Here is a 27164-nt window from a genome sequence, read left to right on the forward strand (position 1 = left end):
TTCCATCCTTGATATCTACTGTCTCCAATCAACTATTACCACCTCAGAGGGATAGATTGGTCACTTTATTTAAAGTGTATCTCCTTGTCCATTTCTGTTTTCTTCATGACAATTTCTACTCCCTGACTATGTACATGTACACAAGTATGTGTGTTCTTTTATTATTTGATATTTGACTACTGCCTATAAGTCTGAACTGAATGCAAGTTCCATGAGATCAGTATTTTGTCTGTTTCAATCATTAATGGATCCACAGATTGGAATCAGTAACTAGCATATAATAAATCTAAATCTATTTGATCACTGACTGAATCTAGAGATAGTGACAGTATGAGAATTTACTGTCCTAGTTTCTAATTTAAGCTATAAAGGAGAAAAAGCATGGTAAATGGCTCTAATATCCTACATTATCTTCTTGCATGGACAATTCAGCATTACTCCAGTTCTATCAAAGTACCCAGAGTCATCAAAAGCAAGGAGCCAAAAATGAGCAAGGCATTTCTAACAGTCATTAAACACCTAGTGTGAACTAGACACTTGGGTAATTATTAGAAACACAAAGAATATTCAGAAATGCTCCCTGATTCCCAAAGGCTCATGGTTTAAGAAAATCACAAATAAATGAAATACACTGTAGTAAGTAAAATAGTTGAAGTATTGGTTCTATAAATACTTCATAGAGATCCAAATTAGGAAGTGATCATACTTAGCTAGATCTTGAAGAATTGGAGAGAGCACAACAGAGGATTCTTGTGGCAGATGAGTTCTTATGTTAAAATCCCTATCCCTAAATTCTTATAGGTTGACTTGATGAAAAAAAGCGTAATTTATTTTTAGAATTCATAATTTATTCATTGAGCAATCTTGTTCTAATTGGTATTCCTTCTCCTTGACAGATTAGAGACAAATAATTTTCTTATCAGTCAATTTAAAAAGAATAGAGAAAAGGTATAATATGGTTATTCAAACAGAATACATGTGAGATATTTGATCAAATCTGAGTTCAAATTTTTAAAGATGTGTTCATACTAAACTTTTAGAAAATTCTGAACATGTAAGTAGCATTGGTTGTTGTATGTGTGGCATCAAGCTTAATTAAGAAGATAATATATAGTGAAACATATTTTAAGGACAATAAATGAAGAGTTGAAATATTTGAGCATGACTGTTTTTCTGTAATTTTGAGAAAGTATATTGTAGAAGGAGTTAATAATAAGCAAAAGTATTTTGAAATAAGTTAAGAACATACTGGATATTTTTCCATATTCATTAAGCTTACCCACTTGCTCTCTGTATTTGATTCAAAGTTTCTCTTAACTGATGAATACAGACAATGTGATAACATAAACATAACAAACATGAACATAATGTGAAGCATTTATCTCCAAAATCTAAGATTTCTCCAGAAACACACACCAGGCCCATGCATTACCTGACTAACTGAAATATTATTTTATTAGCTTTAAACACACATTGAACATCTGGTAGTACCAGAACAACCTTAGAATTTCTTAAAACTATTGAACTCACTTGTGGCTGTTACCTAAACTTTTGGCACATAAAACTCAAATGTCCTTCTGTCTGCACTTAGTTTGTTATCCACATATTAAAATTTATGCAGACAAAGTCACCTCCAGTATAACTGACTGAACATATCTAAGAGCAAGTTTGATCTAGCTTGGGGCATTACCAAAAGAGATGCTATTGCCTACTTTAGTGAATGAAGGCAGCATAAAGTAAAAGTGGGGATGACTGATCTCACTAGTTCCCATGCTGACTTAGGAAAGCAGCAGGCTGGAATTTACGACTTAACACATGCCCCCAGAGGAACCTCTGGGCTCAGGCATAGCCAACATTTTAAGGCAAACACTATAAATAATTTATGGGCATGGCTACCTTGATGCTTTGGCAGAGAATTTCAACATATTTTCTGTATATTTTTCCTTATAGTCCAACATCAGAAAGTGATTTGGTAGATGTAATTTCAAAGAAAATAGGAGGGAGAGAAAACTGTATACATTTTGGGGGGAGGTCACCAACTAATAATGGGTTGGGTGCTATTGGAGCATCGTTTCCTCACCAGCTGATTGCTCTCCAAACATACAGTTTTGCTTCAATATCTCCACTCTTGTATATTTGACTGGAATTTTTCAATTGAGTTTTATTAAGGCTGTACATATCTAATATAGCAATATTAAATTCAAAACCATTCTATTTGTGTGTTTCCTTTGTCCTTTTATTTTGGCAAGTTTATTTTTTTCATTATTGAAATGATTTCTTTTACTTGTGGCCCAAACCATGTCATCTACTTCAGAATCAAAGGAAAAATTAGGCACAGCATTAACTTTAAATAGGAATGATTACAGGTCTCTAGTTCATTCACTATATACCAAACTTGGCTTTATTTCTAATTCTCGCACCAAAAATGAAAGACTATGCAATGCAAATATGCTTTAGGTACTGAGAAAGAGTCTCCTTGTAGAATACCAGCTAATCTGAGACCTCCCTCAGCTATTCATTCCAGGACCACAAACACTTGTCCTAGAGAGCAGGGTGTATGGGATGCAGCAAAAGCCAATGCCCTGGTCTGTGCTCTCATTATGCTTTCAAAAGAAGAAAAAAATGGATGAATAAATAAAAAGTTAAAAAAGAACATCACATAGACTACAGTATCAAACACCAAGTGATATCAAAAGTCATTATTAGAACTGGAGAGAAAAAAACACTCACAGAGATAATGCAGTTTCTATTGCCATTACTATTCATAAAGAGGGAATATGTTTTTCAGTGATATTGTATTATTTCACATGGTCCTATGATGGACTGAGCAAGTGTATAGAGAACAAAAGGATGGCTTATGGGGAAGTCAGATACAAAAGAACACACAAGTTTGAATTGACTATAGAAAGTCTTGAAATCCAGGCTCAGAATTGTGATTTTTGATCCTGTATTTGAGAAAGTACCTGGAGATTTTTAAACAGGTTCTCAGTGCAATGGTGAACGCGATCTTGAAAGATTATCTGGAAGAAGATTTGAAAGAAGGGCAGGAGACAGGATACCACTAACACTGCCACACTGCTGTCAAGACAGATAAGGTATAGTCGCAATTCACATCATTAAGCCAGGTTGTCCTTAAGTAGAACTGAATTGATTTCAATGGGATTGGCAAATCCATAAAAGCAAATCCAGTGTAAAGTAGTTGATACTATGTGGATTAGGAAACCCTTGACTGATTTTTGTTTGGTGGCATATATGCACTCATTTCATTTTTGTTATTGCTGTTTGGTTGTTTGCTTGTTGGTTGGTTTGTGGTACTGAGATTTGAATTTAGGCCTTGTACCTGCAACGTAACACTTGAGCCAAGCTTCCAACGGCTTTGCTCTAGCTTAATTTTCAGAAAGTGTATCATGCTTTGTACTCAAGACCAGAGTACTTCTACCAATGCCTCCTTCTTAACTGGTTTTAAAAATGTAGCTACCATGCCTGATGAGGGGTTCTTGCTAACTTTTTGTTTGGGCTGGCCTCAAATTCCAACCATTCTGATCTCTACCTCTTGAGTAGCTGGATTGGCAGTTGTGAGCCCCTTTACCCAGCCTCAGGGTATTACTTTACTGTATATATTTAAGGTATACAACAGGATATTTTGATATATTGCATGTCGGGAAATAGTTATTATAATCAAATAATTAACCTAACGAGGATTATAAGAACTGATTGAAAAATCTTCACTGAAATACCATGTTCATTTATTCCCCGACATACGTTGGAGTAACAGTGTTTTCATTATGGAAAGACCAAGTTTATGTTAACAGTTTCAATCACTTGATCTAATTCCTGTGTTTATCCCAGAGCACTCAAAGTAGCTCACAGACCAGTGGAATCTTTAGGCCACACATGGAAAAGCAGTGGAGGAAGAACCTAAATGAGAATGTACTCACTACTTTTAAGGGACATTTGCATTTTATCAGTAAATTTTGAAAATTGCACTATCTATGTATTTCAAAGAAATTTATTTTTCTTGTAGTAAAAAAAATAGCATGAGTTCTACTCTCTTAACAAAATATAACATGTATAGTAACTGTCCATAGTGTTGTATAGCAGGTCTCTAGAACTTTCTCAGTCAACATGACTGAAACCCTGTACTTATTTGAAAGAAATTATTCCACTATCCTTTCCCTTAGAAGGTATTTATTATTAATTGTCAAATTTCTACCTACTAAGCAATAAAAAGGAAATGCAAATTTCCACCTACCTCTTAATGGGCTTATGTAATGGTTAAGTCAGGTAACACATACAATCAGGTCCCAAGAACAACAAACTCAATACAAAGTTATTTTTCTTCCTTTTGCTGAGTATAGTTGACATTGCCCATTTGTTAGGAAGTGGAAGGACTTGGAAAAATCATATTAAGCGAAGTAAGCCAGATCCAAAGAATTATAGGTCCCATGGTTTCCCTTATTTGCAATAATTAGTATATGTGTAGGATAATCTTATCAGATGAGCCAAAAGTTCAAAAACTATGTACATATGACAATATAAAATGATGCTAAATGAATTGAGGAGAATTTTTAAATTTACACAGTGACTTTCCAGTGATAGAAACTATATGAAACATTTCTAGAGGCAGAGAAAATGAAGATGCTTAAGTGAAGAAATGTGGATAATGACACGATGAGGCTTTGGGCAGGCATGTTCTTGAGATATTACTTTATAAAGGTATAGAAAAGAAGACCATAAAGTAAGTTATTTTAAAGCAAACTAGAAACTAGAATTGAGAGAGACCATATCGATTACCCCACATATACTAGGTTAGACTAAGAAATTGCATTTGATTTTCATAAGAAAGAGATAATGCAACTTAAAAAGAGACCAGTAAAGAAGAAAGATCAGAAGCTGCAGGAAGAAGAGCAACATAGAATAACTGGCACAGGAAGTGTGCTGACAGATCGCCAAAATACAAATCATATCATTTTCATTGAGTATCCAATGCAGCACAACTCAGTTCTTGGAGTCATCAACATTAGGAAAATTTCCTGAATTGATATTAGGGAGATTCCCTGAGTCATTTTCAGTGTAACTAAGTAATTAAACATTTTTCTAGAGATGAACAAAATTGTGTTTCCATTATGCTTCCAAATGGATTATATAAAAAAATGACTCAGGCATTTTATCTATATTATGTGGTAGGCTCCATTACTAAATACTTTGTACATATTTTGAAATAAAAAATTTCATCCCTATACAACCCTACTAAGAATACTTTTATTAATCTTATTTACAAATGAAGAAAATACTTAGAGGGATTGAATAACATGCAAATCCTTGTTGCTAGTAAATATGGGAATTGAGATATGGACTTATGCTTTACAAATATATTCTACTCTTTCCCCTTCTTTATAGTCATATGAATTAGCTTTATTCAGTATTGGATCCTTTTATCATGTGTGTGTGTGTGTGTGTGTGTGTGTGTGTGTGTGTGTGTGTGTGTGTGTGTGTGTGTGATGATCTAGGACTTGAATTCAGGGCATGGGTACTGTCCCTTAGCTTTACTGAGGATCTTTTACCACATGAGTCACAACTTCATTTCATGTTTCTTTGGTGATTAGTTGGAATAAGAGTTTCAGAGACCTTTCTGCTACAGCTGACTTGAAACTGCTTTTTAGATCTCAGCCTCCTAAGTAGGAAGGATTACAGATAGGAGCTATCAGCACCAGAAAAAACACTTACTTTTTAACAAATTTATATTTTTTATTTTATACTGGTTATGAATTCAAACATATCGAAATGGCTCCATTAATAGGAAAGATCAGATTAGTATTTAAAAATTATATATACAATGGTAAATTTCCATAAGAGAACATTTTCAAAGTACAATGTAGCTTCTATTGGGTGATTTGAAAAATAACCTACATGCATTATAGGATAGCACAACTTACCTTGCATCCCATGCATCTGAGAAAGATGGCGCAGACTCAGAAGTGCATGTGTTTGGAAGATTGAGAATTTCATGGGCATGACATTTTCTAGCCAGATAAAAATACACATGCATATGTCTGTATGACTCATTCCACACAACTCAAAATTGCTGGAGAGTGGGTGTAGCTATGAATATTACTGCACAATGTAGTTTTCAAAGAAAAAAAAAAACAAATTTGGCAGCTTCTAATCTTCCTGGATAACTTTAGATTAATTGAAGTTTCAATTAATAAAATGAACAATTAAAAATTCATTAAGGGTATTTCAAGAACCAGAGGACAAATGAAGGAGACTAAATAATACAAAACCAAGGTGAAAAGTATTCTATAAATAGATATATTAATTCTATCTCTTTGACTATATTTAAAGTAACATAGGGCCATTTCTCAACCAGCACATTGAAATGGGCAACTGAATTTTTCCCCACTACTTGAATACAATTATATTTTAGATATAAATGGTGAAAGCTGAAATGTTACCATTTCTTTTTTCCATTAAGCTCCTATTGTAAATTTCACTTCTTGATTAATTGTGAATGAGCAAGAGTTTATAAATATGAAAAATTAATATTGTATTTGTAGTTATAATTTTGAGTGTTTTTTTTGCTGAAAGATACTATGACTTACTTGCTTTTAATTAAATCTGAAAGCCAACATGTGAACTTCTTACTATTGCTATTTCTCTTTTACAGGTGAATAAAAGTAGTACAGCATGTTTGCAAAGCTAGTAACTGGCACAGTGAGAATTAATTCCCACATTTATCTAATGCTGAATCCTGTTTCTAAACTAGTATATTATTAAATATTTCTCAAAAAGACTTATGTCTGTTTTCAGGGATTATGGAACCATGGGAAAAATTCTTTTGAGAAATGATGTGAAGTCTACAGGTGTTTGAAACATATGAATAATACTGTATTTTATTCAGTTTGTAGCCTTGATTATACAATTAACCAATTTATATAAATAAATTCAGTCCACTTCACTTGTAGAAAAACCAATATCATCATTCTATTTTTAAATGAGGACTCATATAAACATAGTAATGCGCAGAAGTTGTGTGGGAAGCTTGTTGTTGGAAAGTTTTTAAATGGACTCATTTTTAATCCACAACAGAGTCCAAGGAACAAAGACTTATTTTTCTTATTTCACTTTTTGCAAATTACTTCATAGCAATTTTTATAATCAGATGGTTAACAAAGGTAAAGTCCAACCACACCTTTCATGAAGGGACTCCCTCTGAGACCCTGGTGTTTTGAAGAATTTACCATTCTGTGTAGGAAACAGCTGTCCGTGGGACATTTCTGTGCATCCTTATAGTCAATGCCAGTCATTGAAGCTTTTGTTACTGACATCGATTATGAAATTGGCATTGTGAACCAGAAAAGACTTTCCCTGCTGTCCTGCTGTCATTTTATTGACTTAGGTAAAAGTCATCCTATCAACAGATACTCATTTTGTGCATATTGAGCAAAGCAAAAAGCAAACAAGCCAGCATAGTGCTCTTCTTTAATATTGTCTGTATGCTTCTAATCTAGCCTCAAAGGCTTCATTCACCTATCATCACTGCTTGTATGCCTGTGCCCTAAAAAGCATGGTTCATATTGATCTCACTCGTAGAGATGTCATATGACTCCTTTGTCTAAATAATAATTGATCTTTTATCACTAGTCAGATTTGATTTTCCCAATTCTATAAACTTTTATCTTCTCTCTTAAAACTTTTATCTTCTCTCTTCAGTCAGTAAATATCCCCCACATGATAAATGTAACATGTGAAGGGCAGATGTGTCAAATTTATTTATTTCCTCACACATGCAATAATTATTGCATTCATTCAAATGGATTCATGATCGTGAAATAACTCAGGACTAGCTCTCCCCCAGCCTTTCGCTTTATAAAACTATGAAAAAGTTACTTAAGCTTTAGTTTTCTCATCTCCAAAATATGTACAGTCAAAGGGAGTTACAAAGAGAAATTAAAAATTTTGGAGATTATCTAAAACATGACCAAGAAGACCCTCAGTATATGCTGGTTCTCACAATATTTAATAAGAGCCTTGGTTAGTACTGAACTGGATGGTAGTGGTTGCTGAGTTCTCATCACAATGTCCAAGAAAATAATCTGTGTAGACAGAAACAGAAGTGATGTTTAATGGAGTAATAATCATTTAAGCCCTTGTGCATACTGGACTCTTAAAATGAAAATAGATTTTACTTACCTGACATATTCAGGAAAATATTTCAAATGTACTGTATACAGTATCTTTGGAATACAGGAGAGAAAAATGGATTGTGATCAAACATGAAATGGACTAAAACTCATCTCTTATTCCTAAGAAAGTTTCAGGGAGAAAAGAAGTAAGGTGAAAATAAAAACAAGAATTCATTCCATTTGTTTGTAGAAACGAAGAAGAATAATATAAATCAACAAATGAGTAAAGTAGTGCATATGGAGCATCTTATAGAGAGCTTAAATTTCTGTATATATTTATTTAAATACTTATCATCTATCAACTTATCATCTCCTATCATCATCATTGATCATCATCTATTATTATCTACCTACCCATCATCTTCTATCCCTCCAACTATTCATCTGTTACTGATAAGAGCTTGTGCATTCAAATTTTGATCTTTAATTTGTGCCTAGGCTTCAATCTCATTGGCACTCATCTAATTACATTTGCATAGACAGAAGACACATTGCCAATTCTCACTTCAGCTCCCTTCACACTGTAATGAGTGACAATATTGTTAAGGGGAAAAAAATTACATTTCCTAAACATTTACTTAGCTGTATAGATTTCAATTAAGAAGATTATCTTATAGTTAACTTCCATATTTTTCAGTTCTCATATAACTTTAAGAATGGACCTTCCTTTAAGGAATTAAGTCATTTGTTTGAGTAGAATGCAATTATTTACAATGGAGAAAACAAATTGGGATAATGGAGATGAGTGTGCGCATTGATATAAGATTATGTAAAAACAGACTACATAGAAGCAAGATGAATGTAAAATATAATTAAGATGATTTTGTAGCTTTATAAAACTTTTAAAGTCAAATATCAACAATCTGCATTTTCCTCTTGATCTTGTTTATCATTTTAATAGGAAGAAACTACTTAGATTTCCACTATACTTAAAACAATTTAACAATTTATACTATTTAGCAAAAAAGGATGGTATACAGAAGCACAAGACTTGCTTTTTTCCTACCCTACCTTTATAGACAGAGAATGTAGGGAACATGTTACTTACAAAGCAGAGCCTGGAGACTTGCACTGATGCCCAAGTCTTAATGCTAGCACTCAAGAGGCTGAGATCTCCAGAATCTCTGTTCAAATAGAAAAGTCTGTGAAAATATATACTAAAAGAAAAAGAAAAAAAATCTGTGAGACTTCATCTCCAAAATAAACAGCAAAAAAGCTGGAATAGAGGCATGTCTTAGTCGGCACAGCTTCAGCTGAATAAGTAAGTGTGAAGCCCTGAGATCAAATGCCAGTTCTGGCAGAGGGAGAGAAGAGGGGAGAGGGAGGCAGATAGACACATACAGACATAGACAGAGACACAGACAGAAGGGTAGAGAGACAGAGAGACAGAGGAGAAGAAAGGAAACAGAACAATTTTAGTTAAAAAATGAAAGCCCAAATGTCATATTTTGGGGTGTAAGGAAGCCCTTCAATCTCCATGAGGATTATATCTTGAATATGTCCTCTTAAAATATTTCAATAATATTGTTAATGCAGATACCTAGTTTACACAGAAGGCTGAAATCTGAGGATTACAGTTCAAAGCCAGCCCTGGCAAGAAAATCTATGAGACTTATCTCCAATTAACTATTTTAAAAAGCCAAAAAATGGGGCTGTAGCTCAAGTGGTAGCCTGGAGCAAACAAATACTCAGGGACAGCGCCCAAGCCCAGGACTGGCACACAATACACACACACACACACACACACACACACACACACACACACACACACAAAGAATATCATTGTTTTCCTCTATGTCTATACAATTCAAGAAAGAGTCAAATTTGAAGCACTACTTGGATAAACTTGAAGTACAAGACATTTAGACAGGGACATATATCTTCTTAATCTTTAGGTAATTTTATTGTTTGCTTTCTTGAGATCATAAAAGAAATGTTAGCTGGACAGATCAGTACATAATTTCAAAAAATAATTTACTTTAAAGATACAAATTGTACACTGAATATATAGATTAGCATTGAATTGAGTATGTTTAGATTTGCAGAAACATAAAATAAACTATTACAAATAAATTATAGTACAAGTAGTATAATAAAGACTAGGTCATTCCCAATAAATTATGACTTATGATTGTAGAATTATGTTAATAGAGGAGTTCTGAATCCTTAATATTTTATTATGTACAGAGTGGGAGATTTTTTTTCCAATTTGTCCATGGAGTATTGAGCTGCGTCACAATGAAGAAAAATTTCTACCTCTGGGATATTAACAATATGCCTGGAAAACAAGAAACTTCCTTCAAGAGTTCATGGACAAAAATACAGAAACAATGATTCTGTTCCCCACATACTTATATAAGGCTCTTCCTAGGTACTTCTAACTTAAGGTTTCCTTTGACAACATCTTGAGAAACACAGGCTTAAGGCTTCCCTTCCATCCTCTTGGGCTCAGAAAGCTAAAATTCTTGTTAAAATGAATACAAAGCAAGCGCAATTGCATCCCTGAGGACAATTATATTTAAAAAGCTGCTTAGAAAATATTTGGTTGAAACAAGACAATATAAAGGATTCAAGCAAAATGACATTCAAGTACAAGTTTCCATAAATCTTATAAAAGTCTTGTGAGGAATGAAGTTTATTGTTATCTCGACTTTTTTAATGAATTGAATGAATATGTGGAGATGTGTAAGTGGAAGAAAATATTCCCTCACTCCATCACTCAGAATTAACAAATGCTAATATTTTAATACAATCGTTAAATATTTTACAGATATGAGAGCACAGATCTTAATCTTACTTTGTATTACACAAAATTCAATCTATGTAGATGTAAAGGTTGTAAATTGGCTGGATTGTGGTGATTATTTTACATGGTGTACATGTGTCAAGCTATCAAGTTATGCACCTTTAAATAGGTAGTTTTATATTAATTATATATCAATGAAACAGCTTAAAATGCAAAGAAAGTGTTTCCCTCTAAATACATCACAAGATATTATCAAAATTATGCATAAGATATCAGAAATCAAGTTCATAGACAAATATAAGAGAGTATCAGTTGTCTGGGGCAATAAGGTGCTTCACTCTTACCTAGCCATGTTGATGCTGGCCATTTGCAGTGTATGCAGTTATATTGACAGCTTGCTCATTTAATCTAGCAGCCTGGAAGATATTACACAAATGTACATTTGGACAGGTAATATGGAAGAAAAATATTACATAACATACTATATCCCATCTGTCATTCTAGAGATAAAGAAAAGCTGAGTGAAAATTAAGACAACAAAAGAAATGGAACTTTCACACCCTCTAAACAAGTTTCCATGCTGTCCAAAAGCTTGTTAGATTGGCATAGAAAAAAGAATTCTTAAAAGGGTGGGGTACAAGATTTGCTTAATGCTTGTGGCTCAAAAATGAAAATGTAACAGTCTATAATGAAGATAAAAGTTCAAAAGGCTTTTGTAGGCAGGGATATTTGGACATAAATCATAGCGGTCCTGGGCAAATTGGGGGGAAGGTAGGTGTGGTTTTCAGATTAACGAAACATACGCAAAACCATAGAAGTAGAAATGGACAAGGCTTGTGGTGATCATGTCACAAGAGCATCTAGATTGTACTGAGATTTTAAAATAAGGATGTTTAAGAATAGAACTTTAATACCAGGCCTTTTCTAAATACTTTCCATGTGCATAATTCTCTTTTTTTTGTATCTAAGTAGCTTTATTCATGCCTTGAAATGACTCAACTGACAACATTATCTGATACTTTATATTGAGCTGATACTTTAAAGAATGAGATTTCCAGGACTTCAGAAGAGGGAGGATCACAAAGCATTAAAAATCAGAGAGCAGACTGATAAGTAGCCTCCTAAGTGATCTGATGATGCTCTCTCTCTGCAATGATCTTCACCCTCTACTAATCATGAGCCTCTGAGATTCCCTCCCAATGAACCAGGGATGGCTTCCTTGACAAACAATATTGAGACTTCGGAGTGATGTCATAAAGACATTTCAACTTCCTCCTTGATCTCTTGCACTGCTTATTCCATGAAGACTAACTACCAAGTCATGGGCACACGTGAATGACCTTGTGTATAGACTGCAGAGGTCTTTTGCAAACAGCCAGCACTAACCTGCCATTCACATGAGTGAGCCACCCGGGAGAGGCGCCCATCAGCCTGGAGTTTTCAGCAGACATATCTCTGACTCTATAATTGAGCACCAGGATTAATCCACTAAGACATACTCTCTGCCAGCACAATGATGCCTCCACTTCACATGGAGACTGTCTGGTATGAGTTCTAGAAGTCTCACTTCAGCATCAAGGAAATGAGAAGAGATGATGACACTGGAATCACAGCTCTTAGGACTGACTAGCTACTTTACTTCTCCAAGAACTGTGACTGTGGGTATAAGTGAAAAGCCTCTGTGAGCGAAGGGTGATTGCAATGACACCGAAGTGCCTAGACTAGTGATAAGTCACAAACAAGAGGAAGGGCTGGAGTCTGTACTAAGTAAGGATGATTTCAATGTGTCAGCAAAACCAAATTGCTAACATTGAAGAGAGGCTGCAAGCTAGGACAAATGTCTGCCTATATTCAAAGAGAGCACATGGTTCTTTGCATGTCATTTCATAACATGTTACCATTCTTATAGATATTAATGGCATTTACCTTTAGCTTCAAAATATTAATATATTGTAATAGGGAATTAGCATATACTATACATTTTAGCAATATATAGTACATATCAGATATGATTGCTGTCAGAATAGCTGTGGCAAGTACTTCTTTCTATTTGTCCACTGTGGAATTTCTTATATGACTATAAGTAAATACTGAGATTTATTTGGCACATAGTTATGGAGGATTAAGGGTCTTCATCTGATGATGGCTTTCTTATTGACAGACTCCCAAAGTGGTACAGGGCATTTTATAATAAGAAACAAGATTTCATTCTTATAAAATTACCCTATTCAATCATGACAGCACCATCCTGATTACTTTATTTAGGCCCATTCCAAAGGCCTTACTTCTGAACCCCACAATTTCACCATCATACTGAGCAGTAGCTTTGAGTTTCAACATAAAGACGCTTGGAGAACAAAGAACCAAATCAGCATTCACTGGGGTGAAATCTTTATCAAGAGACTGGCAATTTGGGTTTGGTTAAAAAGTTCAAAATATAGTGGTCATTAGTGCCTATTCTTGAAGAAGGATGTAATGTGATAAATGTCATGATGTGGAAGTTGAAATCTGGTGGATGAAATCCATGGAAGAAGAAAATAAGAAAGACACTGACTTGTGTTTGGAATTTAGCAGATAATCTTATAGTGCTGCTCTGACTTAATGCAGGCAAGATATGCATGGGGAAAAGGTAATCTGAAGAAAATAGAGAGACAGTAACAGAAATGACAGAAACACATATTTATTGCTTAGATAGAACGTGATGAAAAATCAGGAAGCACAAAAACTGTTCCATATGAATTAAAACTATTCAATTATGATTTTCCATTTTTTGTCTTCAAACCAAAACTTCTTGGAATAGATATGTCAATATTGGTAAGAATAAAAGTAGAATTTTTGCATTCAATGAACATAAAGTAGGGTTAGCTATTCATAAATATTAGATATAGATAAATACATAAAAATATAAAGATATAGATAAATATCTATAAATATTAGACCACTTATATTATTATTTATTAATAATATATCATGTACTTACCTAATATTATATAATTATATAATATATACTATTAAACACTATATATACATATAGCATATAGTTTATATATTTATAGTCTCAATATATCTCTATATTTTATATTTATATGTTTTATGTGTTTATATATTTATATGTAATATATATTATATAATAATATAAATATATTACCTTAATATATTATACACATTTGTATTCATAGTTTGTCAAATGACTTTTTAAAATATTTTTGAACTGTATATTCTAAAGTTCAAAGGAGATTTTAGTATTTTATGTATAAGTGTACATAAAAATAAATACAGGATGGATATATATTCAGTATGGTACATACTATTAAGATTGACTTAGTGACTGTAGACCAAATGTTGCTATAATAAATTTTTCTCAAAGCCTGTGATACAAATGTGAAAGGAAAAAGAAATGTAACTAATTCTTTCTCCACCACCAATCCCAGCTTCCTGTGGAATGACACGGTGAGGGAAGTCAAGCAATAGTAATTTCAATCACCTTGAGATTGATTTATTTTCAATTGCAAGTTCAGTCTGGTGAAAGGTGTTATAATGGCAGCTCAAGATCCCTAAAGTAAAGTAGAACATGAGGAGTAGTAATTTAAACTGCTCCTCATGCCGGCCGCTAGCTTGACCTAGAGAGAGCTGCTCTGGGCATTCAATTACTAGACTCCTCTTCTGTTTACACTAATGCTGCTTAACTTGAATCTTGTCTGCAGAGTGAAGGGTCCTTCATGTAATTTCTATCTATGCTTTCAGCAAATAGCATATGCAATCCATTGTCTTGACATCACAATGATGTGATACTGGACCATTTTCTCTACGGTGCTAACAAATGTATGACACCTGGGAGATGATAAAAATCAGCAATGTTATAAGCAATATAGCTTATTATAATTGCATGCCATTATTTCCATGGCATTATATATAGAGATACTACCATTATATACAGAGATACTACCATCAAATTGTATAAATTCATTTGTTTTCTCTGACAACAATAAGCATGACAGGGTTATCAATTTTACACTAACATTTTAAATCTTGGATTGATAGAGCTCTGATTGTTTTTATGACCATGTATATTTTAAATTTTTTCTGATTAATTGTATTAATAAAAAAATATTTACCTATTCTGAGTTCCCTTGCTGATCAACTCAAAATTTATTAAATACTGATAAATATCAGTTTCTGTTTCAGAACATGAGTTTGCAAACACTTTATTTACTGAGATCGTAGATTTTCAACCTGAAGTTTCTCTAAGTGAACTTCATAGGCTGACACCTCTATGATACAATCTTGGAAAAACAAATACTTGTGATTCAGGTTTCAGTTTAGAGAAAAGAATCCACTGAAGCTTGTCTAAGCAGGAAATGATTTAGTATCTAGTATTATGAAATGGTTTTCAAGGTCATTGGGAGGCTTAAAGCAATACATTCCAGTAGAAATCCTTCCCCAAAATGTATGGAAATGATTGATAATGATGCCACACCAAAGAAGAGCCACTCACCCAAGTTACTGAATCAAGGTGCAGGCTACTGGCTCCTTCCATTGTGTGGCCAGTCAGCACCGTGTTTTACATGACAGAGGTGTTCAATAATTAATTCAGTGCTGAGAAGGTAAACAGATAGTCTTCCTCATCTATTATACTGTTCTACGCATGCATTTTCCCACAAGTTTATTTGGGCAAAAGCCTACAGGAAGTAAGTGTTAACTATGATCATGGAGAAGGCCTGCCTATCAATATTAGTTAGGCATATAGATTCTTTTATTTATTTAATGTAAAAATTCAATAGGCTGTAATCCTAGCTACTCATGGGACTAAGAAAAAACCAGAAGTGGTGTTATGGCTCAAGTGGCAGAACATTACCCTTGAGCATGAAGAAGCTCAGGGAGAGCAGTATCCAGGCACAGAATTCAAATGCCTAAACCCATTTTAAAAAATAATCAATAGGACAAAACAAAATGCTAGAGTTTTCAATGACCCAAGAAAGTATCAATCTTTACTCTGTAAAGCTTCATTATGAATGAGAAGTGTTGGAAGCCACATGTTTAATAGAGCCAAACCTGTAGCCTGATCAAGATTTATATGGTGAATGGTGGAAGTGAAGATGTCTATGCTCTCCAACTTGCTTCTACATTCCATTTGACAGTTGTGGTCCATTAGCTCTGCTTGACTACAGTGAGACAGGAAGTACAGCATCATTGTATATTTTGTGTCCAGAAGGAATAAAAAAAAAGTGATTGTGGTGGGCATAACTGACCTTATTACAGAGTTGGAAGAGAAATTATAGTATCTGCAAATACAATTATATCCAATTTTAGCATGAATGCTGTGTGTGTGTGTGTGTGTGCATGTGTGTGTGTGTGTGTGTGTGTGTGTGCTTGGCACACGCAGTTCCTGGGGCTTGAACTCAGGGTCTGGGTGATGTCCCTGAACTTTTTTGCTCCAGGCTAGAACTCTATTACTTGAGCCATAGCTCCACTTTCAGCTTTTTGTTAGCTAGATATAATTGTTTCATGGACTTCCCTGCCCACCCGGCAAGCCTGAATCCTTGATTCTAAGACCTCAAGTTCCTAAATTGCTAGGATTATAGGCCATGAGCCACCCACCCATGCATGCTATTTTTAAAAGGAATTCCTAATAGTATAGATAAAGAAATTTCGTCTGTAAGATGATAAGACTGTATATGTCATTCTAAAAAAACAGTGTTGAACTTAACTCCTCTTTGAATAATATGAGTTCTTTTTCTCCACAGCAGACTTAGTTTGTATACACTCTGCGGTGCATATAATCAGCTTTTGCCTAAGGGAGGAATTGTTTTAACCTTGAAAAGCCAGTGCAGTCCCCCTCACCAATCATGTTTTTATGATAGGTGTCCTTAAACAAATGCCAATATAAACTTTTTATGTCCAAGTATAAACACTTAAAATGATTGAGGTTAAATCTAAATTGATATTACATAAAAGTCAAATAAAAACAATGGACAAGAACTGTGAAGGGTGAAACACAAAGAGCCGTGGCGCTTCTTCTAGTGAGGGAAAGCATACAGCTATTCTGTGAACAGAAGGTCTGCTTCTTTCTATGTATTTCTCCTTTTTCTTAATGTCCCAAGTCAAGTACAGGTTTCTGATAACAGCTGTTTTTTTTTTTTTTTTTTTTTTTGTCGGTCGTGGGGCTTGAACTCTGGGCCAGGGCGCTGTCCCTCAGCTCTTCAGCTCAAGGCGAGAGCTCTACCACTTGAGCTATAGCGCCACTTGATAACAGCTGTTTTATGTGATCATTGAAATAAACAGATGTGAGAATGTGGTATAAGAAAAGCCTGGAAGGACCAAATACAACATTACCAAGATTACAGCTTGAAGACGACTAAGTCTTAGAGGAAAAAACCCAAACACACATTAATGGAAACCTACTTTGTTTGGTTAAACTTTAAAGCTTCATTGCTCCATAGCAAAATTAAGAACACTCAGAAATCCAATAAGCTAAAACTTATTTTGTTAAGACTTAAATTTAGTTTTACCCTTCAAGAGTATCTATCTTCCTTCATTAAGGGTTAAGAATCCAGAATATTATGAGTTTCATAATTGTAATACTGTAATACTGACAAAGCATTTTCTACTTAAAGTACTTATTTTACATAGATATCTCCCCTTGTTTTTCTGTTTACTGAAAATAATATTTGTATATATTATTTCACCAATCAGATATTTTATAAATGTGTACTATTGATATTATCTCTATATATTTTATCTGTCTACCAAAGTATTGCCAGAAAATATTAAACAATAATGAATCCACAAGTAATTATTTATACTCATTAAATGTCTAGAATTGTATATTTACTTTTAATCAACAGTACATCTTAGCTAGTATGAGTTGCTTTTTCATTATGATCAGTAAAGTTAAATTCAAGTGTCAACAAAAGGCTAATCAAATTTAGGCATTTTTTTGAGCTAGAGATGACATGACATGATGGATCTGGTTTTCATTATGATTCTTGAGGAATCTTCATATAGGGAGGTTGATAGGTTGATATATTGATTAATCATATTCACTGGATATGACTTTTGCTTAAGGCAATAATTTTTAATCATCTACAATTGACCATCCAATGCTCCAAAAGGTAGTGGTTAGAAAAGACTGAGTGTATGTCTTCATAAAGTTTAAATATGAATAAAAATCAGATTAGTAAGAATAAAAACGATAAATAAATGACACAGATAGTGATGTGACTAAAGCAAATAAACCAGAGAACTGTAATAAAGACTGCCTGTGGTAGCATATCCTACCACACAGAGGAGTCAGAGTCAGGAGCATGTCTCATAGGGAGACATTCATGCTAGTCTAAACGACAAAGTTTTCAGCCATGTGTAAATCTGCAGAAAAGGATCACCAGGGAAAAACAAATGGAGAGGCTTCAATGACCGATGGCAGAATGAGCTTAGTTTATTTGCAGAACTGAGAAATGGAGAGTGTGTCTAGAGACTCAAATGAGGAGGAGAGCTCTGAGAGGAAAAGTACAAAACAATTCAGAGTCCTGCCATTAGGAATAATTTTCCTAAGCTAGGCTGGATGCCTTTAAACAGAAAGTAAACCCTCTAGAACTAAGGATGTAAGAATATTTTTAGGCATGTACATATGAGTTATCTAAACTTGTCTATAAATGAGTTATCTAAGTAGCTAAGATACCTGTTTATTGTGGAAGTGTTAGAAAATTGAGGAAACTGTAAACAGTTACCTCAGCTTCCAACTCTATTAGTAACCTATATAAGACTTTGGTGTATGTGCCTCCTTTTCCACATTTGTAGGTCAAACTCTGTAAAGGTGTAAATCGTAATTCTTTATGAGTCACTGTTCCACTCTGTCTTGTCATATTACTCATAAGAGTAGTATGTAAAATTCTGGATTGTCACAATTTTTCAATAAAGCCTTACAGAAATTTCATTGAAATTTGATTCATTTAATTATTAAATGGTTAGCTTTTGATGATATTTAAAATTTTTAAACATCTTTTTAAGTCAGCAGAGCTGACTTAAGTGGGACCATACTAACTGATCCTTATTTTAGATACATAAGGTGCGTGCATTGTTAAATGTGCCTATGCAAATACATATATTTGTTAGGTATGTATATTTTATAAACCTGTCCTTATCATTAGTCTCAAATGAATATTTTCTAAATATCGTTTGGCTGTCATAAGAATAATAGTGCTGATTTTTACTAATTTTCATTTGGTAACAAGTAAAGTTGAATAATTTTTTATTGATTTTGCTGTCCTTTTGAATTTTCTTTAGGTGCTTTGCTCATTTTGTATTAGACTAGTCATTTATTTCTTACTGATTAATAAAATTCTCTCATTTATAATAACAGGATCATTTATTGTCCCTTGCTTAACTTGCTACATCTATTATTCTTTCTTCATTTGCTTATTTTTGGTTAAATGTGGTATGTTTTCCCAATGTGAATAGATTTTCAAATTTCCTTAAGTCTTTCAATGCTTTCTTATTTTATTATTTGTATATATATATATGTATATATATATATAATATTTCCTCCATCCTAAGACAGATTTGCATTCCTATATATGTTCTCTCTTTGTTATTTTTTGTTTTATTTTTACAATTTTTAGTGGGTAAAAGAAAACCTACTAATATATTTGGGTCTTCATTCACAGAAGCTATAAATGCATTAATTCACATCACAGAAAGGACTTTGTAGACATGCACGTATTAATGATCTTGAGATGGTGAAAATATCCGGGTTATATAGATGGGCCCAGTAGAGGCTTGTAACAGGGAGGTAGGGGATTTAAAGTCAAGAGAACAAAATGATGTAGCCACCAGTCAAGGAATACAAACAGCTTCACAAGGCTGGAGAAAGCAAAGAGCCACTTAGCCTTAGGACCTCCTAGAAGGAGACACCTTGATTTTAGCCCAGTATGGTTCACTGATGACCTCCAATTATCAGAACTGTAAAATTAAAATGTTATTCTATTGTAAGAGATTAGTAGGAAAGTAATTTGCTGCATCAGTAATAAGAAACAAATACCATTTAATCCATTTGACATTTTTTTTGTAGATATAAAAGTGAGATTTCTTTTTCTAGGAAGTAAGAAGAAACAAGGAGCTCAGAAAGAGCTTATAGATCTGGGAAAATGTCCTGAATGGTATTCAGGATACAAGTAGTCTAACAAGAATGATAAAAAAAAATTGTGTTCTCAGGTTTCTTTATTTAGTAGACCAGTTATATGATCCAATCACCTAGAGTTCAATAAAAAGTAATAGAGGAGAAGAGGGGTGCCTGGGGGAGGCTAGCCCATTAAATTAAAATCCCAATATGTCATAAAAGAGGTTCTACTTCAGAATAAAGTACTCTCAGTTGGGGACACTTTGAAGATGGTCTGCTAATTACTGGCCTTCTGGAATCCTTTCTTCCTGTCTCTACCAAAAGTTACCTATAAAAAGTTCGAGAAGTAACAGGTAAAAATATTCACCCACACCCATACTATATTCTAAAAGCTAATTTTATTATCTTATATGAGATAACAATTTTGGAATTTGAAGAGGCACTGACTACTATATTAGTGTCTGTACATTTTGATATTTCCTGACTATTGGAACATGGTGTTCCTCCATTTCACTTCAGAGTTTGCCTGTGTGACTCTTCCTCCTGCAATAAGTTGAAATCATTTTCCTCAAAAAGATGAGCTGTGCACAAAGGTTGACTGGAACTGGGTGATCAGAGAACATGGATGGAATTTTCTTCCACTTAATTACTTTGATCCTGAGCAATGTTTCTGCCCTCTCTGAGCCATGATTTCCTCTTATGTAATGGGAATAATAATAGGACCTACCTCACAGGAATAACTTGAGTCTTGAATTAGATAAGAAGTATAAAATATTTTGACAATGTCAAATGTTAAGTCCATGCTCAGTTAATTCTGATTATTTATTCTTTCCTCCTCATGCTCCTTTCAAATCTTATCTATAGCTCAGTGCCCAAACTAGCCCTAATTCAAAACTTAATTCTGGCAACTGCATGTCACAATATTCTCTCCCTTTTCTCTCAACTATTTTTAAGGCACTATTTTAAAAACTAGATATTTTTAGCTCACTGAAATTATGAAAGCAAGGTGCTTATTTTTATTTTTAATTATTTCCATCTTTTCATTCAGCGAGTTACTTTTAGTTCATTGCATTGTGATCTCTGATGCTCCGTTAGAGTTTCCTCATGTGTAACGTAGAGCTGCTAATGGTGCGCACAGGCTTAACACAAAAATTGAATGAGCTTCTGAATGTCAAATGCTTGAGAAAATGCCTGGAGCACAGGAAGTACTAAAACTGCTTATTTTACTCCACTATGTATTACTAGATACGAAAGTATTTTAAACATTTAAGATTATAAAAGGCTAGCTAGTATTTCTTTGAAAAGTCTATTGATGTCTTCTCATGCCAGGTTCTAAGTTTTCAGAAGATACCTAGTCAATGAGTGAAAAACACAAAGAATGAAGAGTAGAAAATTAATATTAAATACAGAGTCATTTCGTGAGAAATTTGATGAGTGGTTAGGCATGTGACTACAAAGAAAGAATATACAAATATCTTACCTTTTGTTATGCATCTAGCCAGTTGGGATGGTTTGGGGCTGCTTTTCCAAAAGTGTTAACAGGAATGCAGTAGCAACAACAATGGTTCCATACAAGGAAATAGCTAGAAATGATCTGAAAAACTATAAGGTTATTTATTAACATTTCCATGTGAGTGTTCTGCCAAAGATATCTGTAGAATGGGAGATGTGTGAATAGAATTTGGGGATTCTGTATAAGAAAGAATTTAACTTGTAAGATATGAAAGAAGTTCCCTTTTCTTACAATGCCATGACAAAAGCAGAAATTTCTCAAAAGCTGAGAAATTTGGCAGGAGCATAATATGGGAAGAGGCCAGAAAGGAAGCTTCTGGAGATAACAAAGGATATCTCCAAAGCGCACATTAATTATCAGTGCCCAGCTATTTTTAGTTGAAGTTTCCTCTGAAAGGACTGTTCCTTTCTTCATGTATCTGCCAATCAGAAGAAACAAAATATATCAGAAAGAAAATCTAGACTCTGGGAAGTTTCCATTTGTACATATTCCAATTTATATACGTGCTCTGATACTATTAGATTGTCTATCTGAGTTCATTACTTCCAATATCATTCATTGTTTGATTAGCTTATTTACTCTACAAGTATCAAGTGAGGACTACTACATGAGAAATACTGTTAGTTATTGTTGAAATGTGTCTGTGATTGATAACAAGAATTATTATTCTAATAACTGCAATCAACTTTGCAGCAAATTTTTACACAGTATTTACTATGAATTGCAACTGTTCTCCCAATTTCATTCTCAGAAACAAAAAGTGTGTACAAATCCATCTGACATTCCTAATTTACACATGAAGAACTGAAGCACAAAGAGGTTCACAACTTCCCCATATTCAATAAGTGTTCCAGCTGGTATGACTCCCATCTGTGTTTTCAGCGCCATAATTAAGGTGTCTCTGGGATAGCCTTAAACTTTCAAAATGAAGCTAGTTGTATGGATGGCACAAGGAACCAGAAATTTATAAAGCTATGTAATAAATCCATACAGGAGTAATGTTTTGTGGGCTCATAGATAGGAAAACAAAGTGGGAAAGTGGGAAAGACGATGTAAACCGAAAATGAAAGTATAACATGGAGTTCATTGGCTATGTAGGAAGACAAACGATCCCAGGAAGAGGAACAGCGTGGCCTCAAAGTGAGAGTCAGGTATGGTCCATTGCAGAAGTGAAGTTCATGTGTAGAAGATGATAATCATCCAACTTATTTAAGAAAAGTCATTGTTAACAAGATGCCAAGCTACAGAGAATCTTTCACTTACAGTAATCTTTGGTTTCCCTCACAAGATCCTTGTGATAAGGTGCATATGTATGAGTGGGCTACTATCCTGCTAGACAGAAAGAGTCCAGGTTACCAGGGAAATTTAATGGGATATCTACATCTTTCAACCAGATCTTGGATTTCTGGAATTTCATTTTGTTACCATTTCTAATAGTCACAGAAAATCACTTTGAAAGATTCTGTGAACAATAGTATAACATAATTTTAAGTACAGACACCAACTTATCAAGATAAATGGAGGGTGAGATTTTAGAACAGGAAGAACCTATCAAAGGATTAAGGGAGCAGACCTCAGATACCCTTTCAAGATGTCAGAGAGTGAGTGAAAATGTTAAAAGTTATGTGAAGAGTGGCTTTAAAAAGGACTGAGAGTAAAAACAGGCTTTCAAGAAGAAAGTCAATATTCTATAAGGCTATAGGAACACTTCTTTGGAGAAAACAAGAGTATAAAAACAAAGGATAGGAAACTGAAGCTAAAATAACAAAAATCAAAGAAGAAGTGATGGAATTTGCTGTATTATCAAGGCAAGAAATACCAAAGAAATGCCAGGACTCCCCCCCTTCCCAAAAAACAACAACAAACAAACCTACAGAATGCCCATGGAAAAGAAGGCTAGGAATGAAATTAAAATATTAAAAAACAGTCATAGAGAAAGAAATTAAAATTCAAAACAGGTTCTTTAAGAACAGTGTGACATGTAAACAGAAGTATTTGTGTGTTACTAGCCAGGAATTTTAATCAAGAAGTTAGAAATTATTACAGAGCAGACATCTCAACCGGGAAATTGAATAAAGTAAAATTTGGCATTTCTTTGAGTTTGATATTTGGTGGGGTTTTTTGCTGGCTTTTTCAGCTCTTTTGAAAAAAAAAAGAATTCAGAGAAAACCTTTGCATTAAAGGTACGCAGAAAAGAGGTGAAAAGGTCGGTACAAGGAAAATGAGCACTGACGAGAGTATTCAAAGGGAAGGAAGAGCATTAGAGCTGAGGCACACTGTCTTCACTAAGCACTGAGCACCGGTTTTCACAGGCATCGTACTGCAAAGGTTGGCAGGCTTACCAGAGGCACGACACCCAGGGCAAATGCTAGGCCAGGGAGCCAAAAATAGCTGACTGTGGATTTCAGAGGCAATCTGAACCAGGCTCAAAATGAAGAGGTGGGAAAATTATTAGTTTATTCAAAGTATGCCTCTGGTGATTAACTGTAAATAAATTTTCCCCTTAAATCTAAATCCAAAAATAGTGTTCCCAAATAAGCTACTGGAAAAAAGGGGAAAGGATATATCGAAGTGACCCACATTCAAATGCTTAATGGGTAGGGAAAAATTAATATGACCAAGACTGTTATAACAACCAGGCAAGTCAACACACATCATCTTTTATTTTCATGCATTCTCTGTAGACCCTCTCAAAGGAAAATAAATAATAAATCCGAGAGAAGACAAATGAAAAAAAACACAAATAAGATGCTATCATAGGTTAATAAGCCTAGGTACCTTATGCATTTAACATGTCTATGAAGTAGCTGACAAAGGAAAGAATATTTCAAACCTATAAAGGAATAAGAAAGTAAAAAACAACACAACACAGCGCTAGAGAATGAGACAAAGGCAAATCTGATCATCTGGAAGATGGCTTACATCAGGCAAGGCCACTCGCAATGTCTGACTTGCTTTGGAAAGGAAGAAAATGCAAAATGGCATTAGTGCAATGAAGATAAGAGAACACAAGATGAAAATAAACACAGGAGATTTGAAAATTATTCTCAAGCAGCCTACATATAATTGAGCATTTCCCAGCGCTAATACTCATTTGCACAGTTCATCTCTTCCCCCACAACCTGAATTCATTTAAGGAGTCTCTTGAAAGGCTTCATGGAACAAAAGAGGCAAGAAAACTTCCTCAGAAGTCCAGCACAAGAGAACCCATGAGAGGTCAGCATCAATGTATTTTGTCAGTCACTTTTTTTTTGCCTTTCAAATAAATGAAGAAAGAAAGGGACAAAAACCAGGAGAGATGTTGAGGCTCTGTGGGAACTCTCCAGCTTTGGAAGTGACAGAGATTTGTAATCATCAGCTAGCTCAATTCTCAGCCAGTTACTTACCTTAATTAGAATACCTGATTTCATATGTCAGGAGGGGCTCTGTGTGTGTGTGTGTGTGTGTGTGTGTGTGTGTGTGTAGGGGTGTGTATAGGGGAGAGAGTTATGTGCAGGGTAGGGGAGTAGATTTTAAGCGCTGAACACATAGGTGCTCAAATAATTTGATCGATTTTAGCAAACTAGCAGCATTCTAAAATCTAACTACTGAGAAAGAGAGGGAAATGACATCACTGAAATAAACCCAAAACTTTAATAAATTTCAGGTTGAGAGCTTTAGAAATTTCTGCAGCTACTAGATACCATTATATCCTGAAATAGGATGCATCACCATCACACAGAAAACAAACAAAAGCCCCAGCTTCCAGAAACAAGAGCTGATATGTGGACACCACCAGGCAAAAAAGTGGTTGGAGCCAATTCACAATGGTGGGGTGGAATGCATGCAGCATTAACTAGAGTGGCAGCTACAGTGGCAGGGAGTATTATTAAAAGATAGTAGGTACCCAGGCACCGGGGCATCACACCTATAATCCTAGATACTAAGAAGGTTAAGATCTGAGGATTGTGCATTAGAGTAAGCCCAGAAGCCTTGAGACTCTTGTCTCCATTTTACCTCCCAAGAGCCAGAAGTATAGCTGTGGTTCAAATAGTCTTGAGAAGAACGCTAAGGGACAGAGATCAGGTCCTGATTTCAAGCTCCGGGACCAGCACAAAGGAAAAAAAAAATAAGAAAGGGAATGAACAGAAGTGACAAATGTTCTCTGGGATAGCATAAAAGAACATCTTTCATTCATTTATTCCTTCATTCATTTGTAACTTTAACCAGTATTTACTATACTAGGTATTTCAAAATAGGAGAACTGAAGAAATAAATTACATAGGAAACAAGATTAGTGTTTGAAAGATGACCATTCACATTAATTCACATTAATTAAATTAGGATATCTGATTGGTGATTGCAAAGAATAGGGATCTAGTTGAAGGGAATGAGGCATTACTCACCAGGCGAGAATAGCTACCATGATTTTCAACTATTTAAGTGGAATTTCAGCTGGTCTGATTCAGTGGAGAATGGTAATGGAGACCTCCTTGAGAATTGAGCTGCTTTGTACACTCTTACTAGCACAATCTGAAATGAAAGCAGGGGCTTTTTCAGAACAATGTCCCGGAGACCAGCTAATCCTGAATCATAAATAGAAAACCTTAAACTCTTTTTCTTTGAAAGACATAAACCATGAGAGTAATGATGAATTTTCAATTGCTACTGGCCTTTGAATGACATCAGGACTACGCTTTATCATTGTTCTCTGTCTGTGAGCATTCATGAGCCATGGAAGTACCTGGCACAGAAGTAGCATTTCAGATTTGTCTATAATCAAAATATATAGTAGGCATATATGGAAATATCATTAACCCTTCAAGATTTGTGTAACTTTCTCATAAATGTTTACTAGTTTCAATAAGCCCTTTAAAATTGTGCTTTTGTACCATGATAAATGTCAAAATTAATAAACTAGACATTCTCAGATTACTAAATTAAATCTCAGCATGTTGATTTAAAAATATACCCAAATGATTAAGGAGATACTGAAGACATATTATTAGAGAAATAGTAAGACAACAAGAAGTGATCAGGTTGAATATCGCTTTAAGGTTTTTTTCTACAACAAAACTAAATGAGAAAAAAAAGTATTAGCTGTATTTATTTAATACTCTAATGTCAAGATGACACCCAGTATCTCTAATGACAATGTTGCTATCACTCAGCAAGTAGATGAAGAAATTAGAGTGCAATATTATCCAGTTTTTAAAAATAGCCCAACACAAAAGGTTGCCATGATACTGAGCTTTTTATCATTTCTAAAGCTTGTTCTCGTGGTTACTTTTGTTCTCTTCTACCCTACATGATGATGTTTGTTGCTATAGTTAAATCCAATTTTCATTTTTAGTGCTTTTGCATGTTGCTGAGATGCACAAAAGCCTAACAATGCTGTGTGTATTTAAGCAAAATTCCTCTATCATGGTGCAACGTCGATCTATTTCCCATAATCATTTGTAAAAGTCTAAAAGGCATCAGAATTTCTTAGTTTGTGTCAGAGCCAAGTATTTCCCAAACAAAACATATTTTCTCTGGGGAATTAGGTGATGGAAGGTGGGAAGGAGGGAAGGAAGGAGGAAGGGAAGGAAGGAAGGAAGGAAGGAAGGAAGGAAGGAAGGAAGG

The sequence above is a fragment of the Dipodomys ordii genome, unplaced genomic scaffold, assembly GCF_000151885.1.
Source record: "Dipodomys ordii isolate 6190 unplaced genomic scaffold, Dord_2.0 Scaffold8, whole genome shotgun sequence".
Taxonomy (NCBI): domain Eukaryota; kingdom Metazoa; phylum Chordata; class Mammalia; order Rodentia; family Heteromyidae; genus Dipodomys; species Dipodomys ordii.